Source organism: Piliocolobus tephrosceles, chromosome 11, assembly GCF_002776525.5.
Source record: "Piliocolobus tephrosceles isolate RC106 chromosome 11, ASM277652v3, whole genome shotgun sequence".
Taxonomy (NCBI): domain Eukaryota; kingdom Metazoa; phylum Chordata; class Mammalia; order Primates; family Cercopithecidae; genus Piliocolobus; species Piliocolobus tephrosceles.
Window position 1 is genome coordinate 80,227,384 of NC_045444.1, and position 11,591 is coordinate 80,238,974.

The window sequence follows — 11,591 nt, forward strand, 5'->3', positions numbered from 1 at the left end:
CTCACATTCCTACTCTCAGCTCCTCTACAAATAGATTAACATATTCTAAGCTATTATCACCCTCAATGAATCACCATTTCTAGAATATTGTATTAATTTTAAGCCTCCATCATGCCCTTGCTTTCTGAAAAGTAAATTCTTTATTTTCTTCTTGATTCTTGTCTCTCCAATGCTTTCCACTCTACTCTAACTCTTACCTCTCAAATGTAGGGCTAATCTTTTCTTCTTATTTGTACACTGACCATAATTCTATTCACAGCTAATTTTGTCCTGTTGATGTTACAGAAGACATAGCTAGATGGGAGACAAAATGAGAGAAGCACAGAGACAAAATATATCATTCACTTGGCCCCACCCTCATATTTATTGCATTCATCTCCTTATTCTAGAACATTACAAATAACAGTTAGTAAAAGTTGTTGGAGTGAATAAATGTATCAAAATGTGAGAAAATACAGAATACAAATATTGTTTTCTGTTAATATGGCTTTGATTTGGCCATGCTTTCTGAAAATAAAGCATTTAAACCACCCTAGATGTCTCAGAAGTCATTGCATTCTTATAGGCACAAAGTAAAAGAATGTCCAGTCTTATGTTGATTTTTTTTTCTATTTAGACACAACTCATTTCAAATTTAATGAAGGTATTTCTTTAAAAAGTGATCTCTTACTAAGTAAATATGTTTAATGCATAAAGCATAAAAGCACTAACATCCACATAGAATATAGATATAAAATATTTAGTAATAAGGTTTAGATTTTAAAATTTAAAAGTCACTTGTTAACCGCATCACTCTTTTTCTTCAAATATGTGGCTGTCATTTTTTCTATAACTTCTAGAACTATAAACTTTTTTTATAATTGCAAATGCAAAAAATTAATTGGGAGGAGCTCAGAATATTGTAACAGAAATTGACACCAAACTTAAGTGTGAATAACCATGATCCTACATAGAATTAGAAAAAAGAATTGGAGCATACATGATTTGTTTAGCATTGTCTATATGAGTCTATATGACTGAGTTTGATGGTTGCTGGGAAAATTATAAGGGTTTTGAGGAAAATTGGTAATCCACTCCAGCAAATATTTATTGAATAAGAAGCATGGAATTGAAAACATTTCTGACTATTTTCTGCATTATTTTCTGCAAATTGGCACATAGTGCAGAAGCAGATATAAATATTTTAGCTTTTTTTTTTTTGCCTATTGCTTGGTTACATAGTTTTTCTTCAATCTAAAACTGTAAAAATGAAAATTTACTATTTATGGGAAGAAATTGATATGAAAGATTTCATTTGAATTTATTCTTTCTAACATATAACTAAGATAAATATTTAATATCTTAATCTTTTTTTATTTTTGTTAGTATTTTATAAAGTTATAGGTTAATGCATTTTAAAGACAGAGTTCCAAATACTATATGGTTCTGTAACAATAAATATATTTATCAACTGATGAAAATTTTTAATACTTTAATTTTTTAGACTTGTTATGCAAGTGGTATTTTAATTAACTGCACATATATTTAAAATATAAGAATTTAATCCAATTTGTTTGGAAGCACTTGATTTATTTATTTATTTTTGCTTACTTTGAGGAAAGGTATTATATATACCTAGTTTTTAGAAAGGGGAACAAATGGTACCCAAATTAATAATTACAGTTGAGGCTATCCTCAGGTCAAATTGCAAAAGTAGTTTACTTTCACATTCAATGTCTCATTTCAGTCTGATTAACAATAGTCTGCATGACAATTGTCTGCTTTGAAACATGACCTTTCTAAATAAACATTTGTAAGTTTTGTTTGTATAAATTATTTTGAGAATATTTTATCATTATGTTCATAAATTTGCAGATGGTATTGTTTGCCTTTTAAATGGGGCTTTTTGTAGATAAAGCCTTTACTTAACGTAAATTGAGAATCCAGTGGTACAGACGAAGCTTCTCAGGGAGCTAAATTAAAAATATAAATTGTAACACTAATCTAGAGTATATTAACACTAGAGTATATTAACACTTCAATGTGCTCACTCCATGAATGTGATTTTACTTATAATTTCAGAATATATGAGTGCGATTATATGCTGATTACTTACATTAGTATTTGTAGTTACTGAAATTGACTTATGTTCATACCCGGGATTATGCCTCTGTATTGTGTGTTTGTCTGTATGAGACCTAGGAAGGGAAGACTAGAAGAGGGAAGAGACAGAGAGAGATTAGGAAAAATTTTAATTTAAGAAAAATAATACTTGATTATTAATATTTTATAGTATTTTCTACACCTGTACTTAGAAGCTTAAAAAAACAACCATATATGCTTAAATATGCTTAGAATTCTATATTTCAGGCTGAGCTCAGCCATAGTTTTCCTCTGGTGGTTTTCCTTTACACTACTCACATTGCTGCAGCCTTCCATAGCTTCATTGGAACTGCCTAGCTCACTATGGTCTCACTTTAATTGACGCGTCTCACAGGTGAATAATTTGTTGATTGTTGGCAAAATACATCCCTTTTCTACCATATCTCCTCCCAATACGAATATCTAGATCTCATAACATGAATCTAAGAGGATGGCAAGGAAGCTGTGAGGTCCTCTAATTCTTGCTCAGAAGTGATACAACAGCACTTCTGATAGATTTGATTAGTCAAAGCAAGTCACAAAACCAATTTTCAAAGGGCAAGGAAAAAGATACATTACCTCCGTGTGAAGAGCTGTAAAGCATTTGTTCTCATGTTTTACCTAAATATTAAGTATATGTTTTATTTTTGTGTTTATTTGGAAAATTTTCTAGAATTATTGTTTTCACCATAAGCAAATGGATTTTTGGAAAGTGACAAATATTCTTTTAGGGAATATTCATTTGTCATTAAGTACAAAAGCTTCCCTTTAAAAATGTCATATTAAAAAATGTACATTATTGTGATTTTAAAAGAAATATTCTTTGATATTCAAATTTTTACTTTCCATCCTTTTAGTTATGAGGAAAGAAGAAAGTCTGCCCAAATAATACTGATATTCACAATCAATTTCTTAATCAGAAAGGTCTTGAATGTTGTCTAAATAAATTTGTGCTTAATTTTAATTATGTTAGTTTAGTTATGCTTTTAATTTTATTGTACAAAAGATAATGAATGACAATTGGATAGTTTAAATCTTCTTTAAATTTAAAAAGATTGAAAGAGAATTCTCCATAGGAGTGAGCAATAGGGACTAGACTAAAATTTTTGTCTGAAAGTATATCTGGACTATATGATTATTAGAATTATGGATGAAACTTAAGAGACTAAATATAAATATGTTTTCATTATGAACTGGAAGCAATCAAGATTATGTATATATACACACATATGTCTATATATTTCATGTATGGTATGAAATAATCTATATATTTCATACTATTGACTATTTTGTACCTATCACATGAAAATTATCTTAGGATACATAAACACACACATACACACTCACGCACACACACATACTATCATTCAGTTGTTTGAGTTTCACTCAATCTAAATTTTCACATTATAGACGTTCTGTGAAAACAAAAATAAAATCTTCAAGAAAATAATTTTTGAGAAAGGAGGAGCAAGGGAAACGAAAAACCAAACCTCTGACAAAAGACTACATTAAAATATTTGTGTATATTGGCTGGCTTTTAAACTCTATACTACTTAGAATATGTAAACTTACAAATTAATTTTTATTCTTAATTCATTGTTATGAAAGTACAATATTGTTTATACTACAAAGATTAATTCATGTCTTGCCATGCAGAATTATGAAGGAACAAAATTCTGTTTCATTTCCTTGTAAGATGGTTGTTCCTCAAGTTAAGTAACTTTGGAAATGCATCCACAGTTAATCTCTTGGTGCAATAAGAAAAGTTCTATTATATTTACTGTATTTAATTACTCATAAGTTTTTTATGTGTATTTACCTGTGATATCCCTAGTTAAAGATCTTGATGTAAGCAGCAATTGATATCTCTAACTCATCATAAGAGCTACTTTGAAAACATGTATTTTCAGCTATAAAATAATTGTGAAACACATGTCACCTGTGAGGGAAGCCTGATCTCTCAGCAAACTCACACATACACATAGTTGAATATATGTAATATATATTGTAATATATATCTTCTCTGAGACAGAACACTTGCTGTATGATGGGGGTTAGTGAATAAATAACTAAGCTCTGCTTTTCTCCCTTGATTCCTCTTATTTAACTGATGATTCTTGAATTTTGCTTCCACTTCAAAACTTAATTCTTGAATTGGTGACCTCAAATTTGACTGATTTGCCCTATAAGGGCAGAGTGGATGAACAAGGCTTATTAGCAAAACCCGTCCACACAATTATGTTCACTCAAGTCATTTACACAGCATTTCATGCTTGATATTTAAAGCACTCAGTATTACACCTAGTAATTGAATCTTTGGTTAAAATAAGGTCTTATGTGTGGGTTAAAAGTTATAATATATAACCATGAGGGCAGTTCATTGTCCCTACAGTTATATTCCCTATGTACTGTTAAAAACTATACCCCTCCAATATTTTACCATGGTCATATTTTATAAACTACATCAATATTTTTGTTTTATTCACCCAGATTTATTTCTTAATTATGCTAATAATGTTAGTCTTGGCCTGGACTATCTATAATTCTGACCCCAGTGCTCTATATGAGTTTCCCCATGGTCACTATAATTATTGATACAGCAATTATATACTGTCAGTGAATTTTTTCGTGGCAGCTTGTGATTCAGTAACCACAGACACTATGAGAATCACTAAACAAATGTCAGCATAGAAAATTTTTATGAAAAATTGATTATGTAGGGTTTTTAATGACTTTTGTGATTATGGTAGTAATGTATAATTTAAAAATATAAAATATGACAAATATAGAACACAGGTGAAATATGTTTACTATGAATATTTTGGTTTAAGTTACTTATTTTTATGGGTCCTCTATGTTTTAAAAAAGATAGCTAATGTAACTACTACTAATAATAATAGCTACAAGCTAAAAAATCATTTTTATGTAAAGCATTTTTCTCAGATTTGAATACATTCACTTAATTTCCAAATAACACTCTACTTAGGTATTGCTTATTTTGTTTTACAGATAACAAATGACCAGAATATTTAAACACGTTATTACAAGCTACAGAATTATTAAGTATAATAATCCAAATTCAAACCAATATCTCTTTGTCTCCCAAGACTAATATCTTAATCACTGTATTATATGAAAATAATGAAATAATTTACAATATACACTATTCTCAAAATTAATATAAAAGAGAGAAGAAAATTGGAATGGGAAAAAAAAAACAGCAAAGAGAATTGCTCTAGACAAATAAGGCTTAAACCTGCTGAGGAACTTCTGGAAACATTATGTAAACACTAGGAGACTTAGGACATCAGCTGCTGACCTACAAAGAACAAAGTATATAATATACAACTATTGTGTATATTGACTTTAGATCCCAGTATCTAAATACTTGGTGCTCACTTCCACCAGAATATCTACATGGGTGGTCAGCAGAATATTAACCCCACAAAGAGGTCCAAAGTCAGGCTCCTGGTCCTGTGAATAATATACACAGCAAAGGCTAAATACATTTGCAGATAAAATTAAACTGGCTAATCAACTGAACTGAAATTCGGGGGATTATTGTGGAATATCCAAGTGGGCCCAGTATAATCACAAGTGTTGTTGCAAGTGGAATAGAAACGTAGTAGACAGAGAGTGTCAGAGTAATGTATTATAAGAAATATTTAACTAGCTATTGCTTGTTCCAAAGATGGAAGGGGGCTACAAGCCAAGAAATTCAGACAATCTCTAGAATCTGGAAGAGGCCAAACAAACAAACAAACAAACAAACAAAACTCTCCTATGAGCCTCCAAAAGATAATACAGTTCTGCTGAGCTCTTGATTTGAGATAGGTGAAACTCATTTTAGACTTTGAATTTCCAAAGTAGAAAATCATACATTTGTGTTGTTTTAAGCCACCAGATTTGTGTAATTTGATTTTATAGGAAACAAATGCAACACCTTTTTCCCCTAGACCTCCCTCTTTTCCATCATCTAATCTTATTTTCTCCAGATCTTTGACAAGCATCTAAACCATTGGCTAATTCTCAAGAATACATCTAAATCAGACCACGGTTTCCTTCACATTAAAAAGATAATTGTGTGTATTACTAACATTTCTGATCACTGTTATTTTGGGCCACTCTTGAGTTGAAGTGTAGTGAGGCAACAGTTTATTGTCAACTCACAGCATCATATCAGGCAGAATTATCCATAAACCAGGACTGATTTTTCTTTTTCTCTTTTCACCAGAATGTCATAGGAACATTCTCAATGAGTTCATACATTTGGGCTGAAAAACTGTCAGTGCAATGGAAGTAGATGGCATGGCATCAGAATCACCTGTTTGTATAATTTTCTTAAGTCCACTGGACATGCTCAGGCTAAGTTCTGAATTAACCATTGCCATTTAACTCATGAACTGCTCCTGAACTTTTGACCTGATTCATTTGAAAATATCTGCTCATGACAATTAATTTCGGTTATATGGTTACATAATGTGCCATGGTTAACTACTCTTTCTATTTGGGTCAAATAGCCTGCCAGCAAATTTTTTTCTAATAGTTCCCTGCTGCTCAAGGAACTCGTCATCCATTCCACAGACATTTATATCTAGAATCATGAGATTAGCCTGGGCTGGCAAAACTGCTACAGAGCCCTCTCTTCTATGGGCACCACTCAAAACTGCAGTCCTTTTGAGATGAAACCACCTTTGCAAAATTATAACTGATAAATTATAACAGTAAAATAAATCAGACCTAACTGACCCCATCTTCCTTCTAACCTCTAAACTTTCTTTGTTCATTCCTGGGCATAGGCTGAACTAGCCTTGGAAAGGAATTTAGTGTGGTTTAAACTCTGAAACAAAACTGGTTAATAGCCCTTTCCCGAAAGACACGCTTCTTGCCTGGGGACCGGTCTGCCTTTGCAGGACTAACAAATTAACTACAAGATTAGAAATTACAGTTTAGGGGTCATGCAGCCTCTAGCTCCAAGAGTCTGAACCTCCCACAATTGCTCCTGAAGATAACATCACTATTGTAAAACCTGAGAGCAGGTCTTGAGATATTTTGCAGACCCTGGACTCCATGGATCAACTGACACCATCCAGACTGGTAACCTGGCTCAACCAGTTCTGCGTTCCCATCCAGGAACAGAAAATAGCAAGAAAAATTCACTTCTACCTGCTATGATTTCACCTCCAACCCTATCAGTCAGTACCTCCCACTTCCCAAGCCCATCCCTGTGAAATTATCTTTAAAAAGTCTGATCCCCAAATGCTCAGGGAGACTGATTTGAATAATGATAAAACTCCAGTTTCCACACACCCAGCTCTGCGTGAATTACTCTTCCTCCATTTCAATATCCCTGTCTTGATAAATTGGCTCTTTCTAGGCAGTGGGCAAGGTGAACCCACTGGGTGGTTACAGAGACATCAAATAAATGGTTTAAAATGATATTTATAAGAGTGATATGCTGTATTTCAAATTGTGGTATATGGTACCTCCAAAATTAAAAGAGTTCCATCAACATTCTGCCCTTACCTTAGAGGAGACATTCTGACATAATGTAGATCAATAAATTTCTAAAAATTCCATCAATCCGTAGACCCTTGAGTCTTTCTCATGTTTTTCTTTCAGATTTTGCGACTCATTTTCCTTACAAGGATCAAAGTGCCTGCCTTTTATATAAACCAGATCAAATAAGCACGATGTCATCAATACTGTGGATCAGTGTGATATTTGCAAATGTTTGCAGAATGTCAAGTCAATCAAGGTCCCTTTGGACTATATAGTAATAGAGAGCAGAATTAACATAGCCCTGGGATAACTTAGTGAATATGAACTGTTCTGTTTCCCAAGTGAATGCAAACTATTTTGGTCATCTTTCCTGATGGAGATTGACAAAATGTATTCACCAGATCAATATTCACATACCAAGTTCCAGAGGCTGTGTCAGTGTGTTTCAGTGCAGACACTACATCAGCACAACAACTGTGATTGAAATTATCACTTGATTACATTTTCAGGAGTGAACTGTCATTCTAGGTTATCCATCCATTTTTTGCAGTGGTCATACTGGTGAAATGAAAAGACTAAAATGAGGAAAATAACCCTTTAGAGAGTACCAATATCATGACAGTCCTGGCCAGTATGCAGTATTTCTTCTTACTAAACTTAGTTCAAAGAAGGTAGAGGAGGGTAATTTTATTCGCTTTCAAAATTTTCATTTGACCTTACTACCAAGTTGTTTTTACTTAACATACCAGAGAACTCCATGAGTGTTCTGTAGCACCATCCTGATTATACATTACAGACCAGGAAAATGACCACAGGGTGGTTACTTTGTATCTATTGAACTATCAGTAGAATTTTGTGAGCAAAAACTAAATTTAGAATGGCTTTCATATATGTCTACTTGGAGATTACTGGCATCATTATAATCTCTCCAACTATGCAACAGCTTCCAAATGATTAGGATGTCTTCTTTCTCCCTGCTTAGAATTACTGCTGTAATATACCATGGGTCCACTGGAGGAATTAGTAAGAAAAATTTCTTATACATTCTTGTAGTAGAATTTCAGAGTCTTTTGTTACTAACTTTTATTTTAGATTCATGGGGTACATATGCAGGTTTGTTACTTGGGTACATGGTATGTCACTGAAGTTTAGTGTGTGAAAGATCCTGTCATCCAAGTAGTGAGCATAGTACCTAATAGATAGTTTTATAAACCTCACCCCCTCCTACCTTCCCCCATCTATTAGTTTCCAGTGCCTCTACTTCCCATCTTTACGTCCATTTGTATTCAATGTTTAGCTTTCACTTACAAGTGAGAACATCCTGTATTTGGCATTCTGTTCCTGCATTTCTTTGCTTAGAATTATGCCCTCCAGCTCTATCCAGGTTGCTGCAAATGACATGATTTCATTCTTTTTTTATGGCTGTGTAGAATTCCATGCTATGTATGTACCACATTTTCTTTATCTAATATACCACTGATGGTCACCTAGGTTGATTTTGTGTCTTTGCTCTTATAAAGAGCATGGTGATGAACATGCAAGTACATGTTCTCTTCGGGATAATGATCTATTTTCCTTTGACTATATACCCAGTAATGGGGTCGTTGGGTCAAACATTAGTTCTGTTTTAAGTTCATTGAGAAATCTCCAAACTGCTTTCCATAGTGGCTAAACTAATTTACATTCCCACCAACAGTATGTAAATGTTCCCTTTTCTCTGGAACTTGCTGACATCTATTATGCTATGTCTTCTTAAGAATAGCCATTCTGACTGCTATAAAATTTTATCTCATTGTGGTTTTGATTTGCATTTTTCTAATAATCAGTATGCTATAAAATTTTATCTCATTGTGGTTTTGATTTGCATTTTTCTAATAATCAGTATGCTATAAAATTTTATCTCATTGTGGTTTTGATTTCCATTTTTCTAATAATCAGTAATAATGAGCATCTTTTTATATGTTTGTTGGTCACTGGTGTGTCTTCTTTTGAGAACTGTTTGTTCATGTCCATTGTCCATTTTTAAATGGATTTTTTTCTTCTGTTTGTTGTATTGTTAAGTTTCTTATAGATTTGGATGATAGACCTTTGTGGATGCATAGTTTGCAAATATTTTCTTTCATTGTGTATGTTATCTATTTACTCTGCTGATAGTTTCTTTTGCTGTGCAGAAACATTTTTTTAGTTTAAGTAGGTCCCACTTGCCAATTTTTGTTTTTGTTGCAATTGCTTTTGGAGAATTAGTCATAAATTATTTGCCAAAGGCTGATGTACAGAATACTATTTCCTAGGTTTTCTTCTAGAATTTTTGTAGTTTAAGGTCTAATATTTAAGTCTTTAATGCATTTCAAGTTAATTTTTGTATACAGTAAAACATAAGAATCCTATTTAATTCTTCTGAATATGGCTAGCCAGTTATTCAAGCATCATTTATTGAATCATTTTGTCATTGCTTGTTATTGTTGACTTTGTTGAAAATCTTTGATTATAGGTGTGTGGTTTTATTCCTGGATTCTCAAACCCGTTCCATTAGTCTGTGTGTCTGGTTTTGCAACAATACCATGCTGTTTTAGTTACTTTAGTCTTGTAGTATAGGTTGAAGTAAGCCTCCAGCTATTTTTTTTTTTTTTTTATTTAAGATTGCTATGGCTGTTTGGATTATTTTGTTCTTCTATGAATTTTAAAACAGTTTTTTTTTTTTTTCAAATTCTGTGAAAAATAACATATATAGCTTGATAGGAACCGTGTTAAATCAATAGTTTGCTTTTGACAGTGTGGCCATTTTGACAATACTGATTCTTCTAATCCATGAGCAGTAGATGTTTTATCCATTTGTTTGTATCCTCTATGATTTCTTTCAGCATTGTGTTGTACTTCTTTTTATAGATATCTTTCACCTCCTTGGTTACATGTATACAGGGTGTTTTATTTTATTTTTATGTAGCTATTTTAAATGATGCCAGGTTATGAATTTGACTCTTAGTTTGAACATTATATATGCATAGTGATGCTACTAATTTTAATGCTTTGATTTTGTATCCTGAAACTTTACTGAAGGCATGTATTACCTTTAAGAGAATTTTGGTGAAATCTTTATGTTTTTTAGGTATAGAACCATATCATTAGCAAAGAGAGATATTTTCACTTATTTTTCTCTTACTTAGGTGCCTTTTATTTCTTTTCTTCTTGATTGTTCTGGTTAGCATTTCTAATACTATGTTGAATAGGAGCAGTGGGAGTGGGCAGCCTTGTCTTGTCCCTATTCTTAAGGTGAGTGCTCTCAGCTTTTGCCCAGTGAGTGTAATGTTTGTGCATTAGTCATAGATGACTCATTATTTTAAGGAATCTTTCATTGATGCCTACTTTGCTGAGGGTTTTAATCATGAAGGGATGTTGAATTTTATCAAAATCTTTTTCCATGTCTTTGGAGATGATCATGGTTTGTTTGTTTGTTTTTGTTTTTAATTATGTTAATGTGGTGAATCACATTTATTGAATTGTATATGTGGTGAACTAACTTTTTGATATTCTATTGGATTCAGTTAGTTACTGTTTTCTTGAGAATTTCTGTGTTTATGTTTGTCAGGGATATCGGCCTATAGTTTTGTTGTTTCTCTCCCTGATTTTGGCAGCAAAATGAGCTGGATTCATAGAATGAGTTAGGGACATGGCCCTCCTCCTCAATTATTTTGGAATAGTTTCAGTAGGATTGGTACCAGCCCATCTGTATACATCTGGTAGAATTTGGTTGTGAATCTGTCTAGTTCAGGACACTTCATAGAGTTTTTATTATTGATTCAATTTTCAAACTCAATGTTGATCAGTTCAGGGTTTTGATTTCTTACTAAATCAACCTTGGGAGGTTGTGTATTTCTAGAAATTTAATCATTTCCTTTAGATTTTCTAGTTTGTATTCATAGAAGCGTTCATCATAGTCCCTAGGGATCTTTTGTATTTCTGTGGAATTT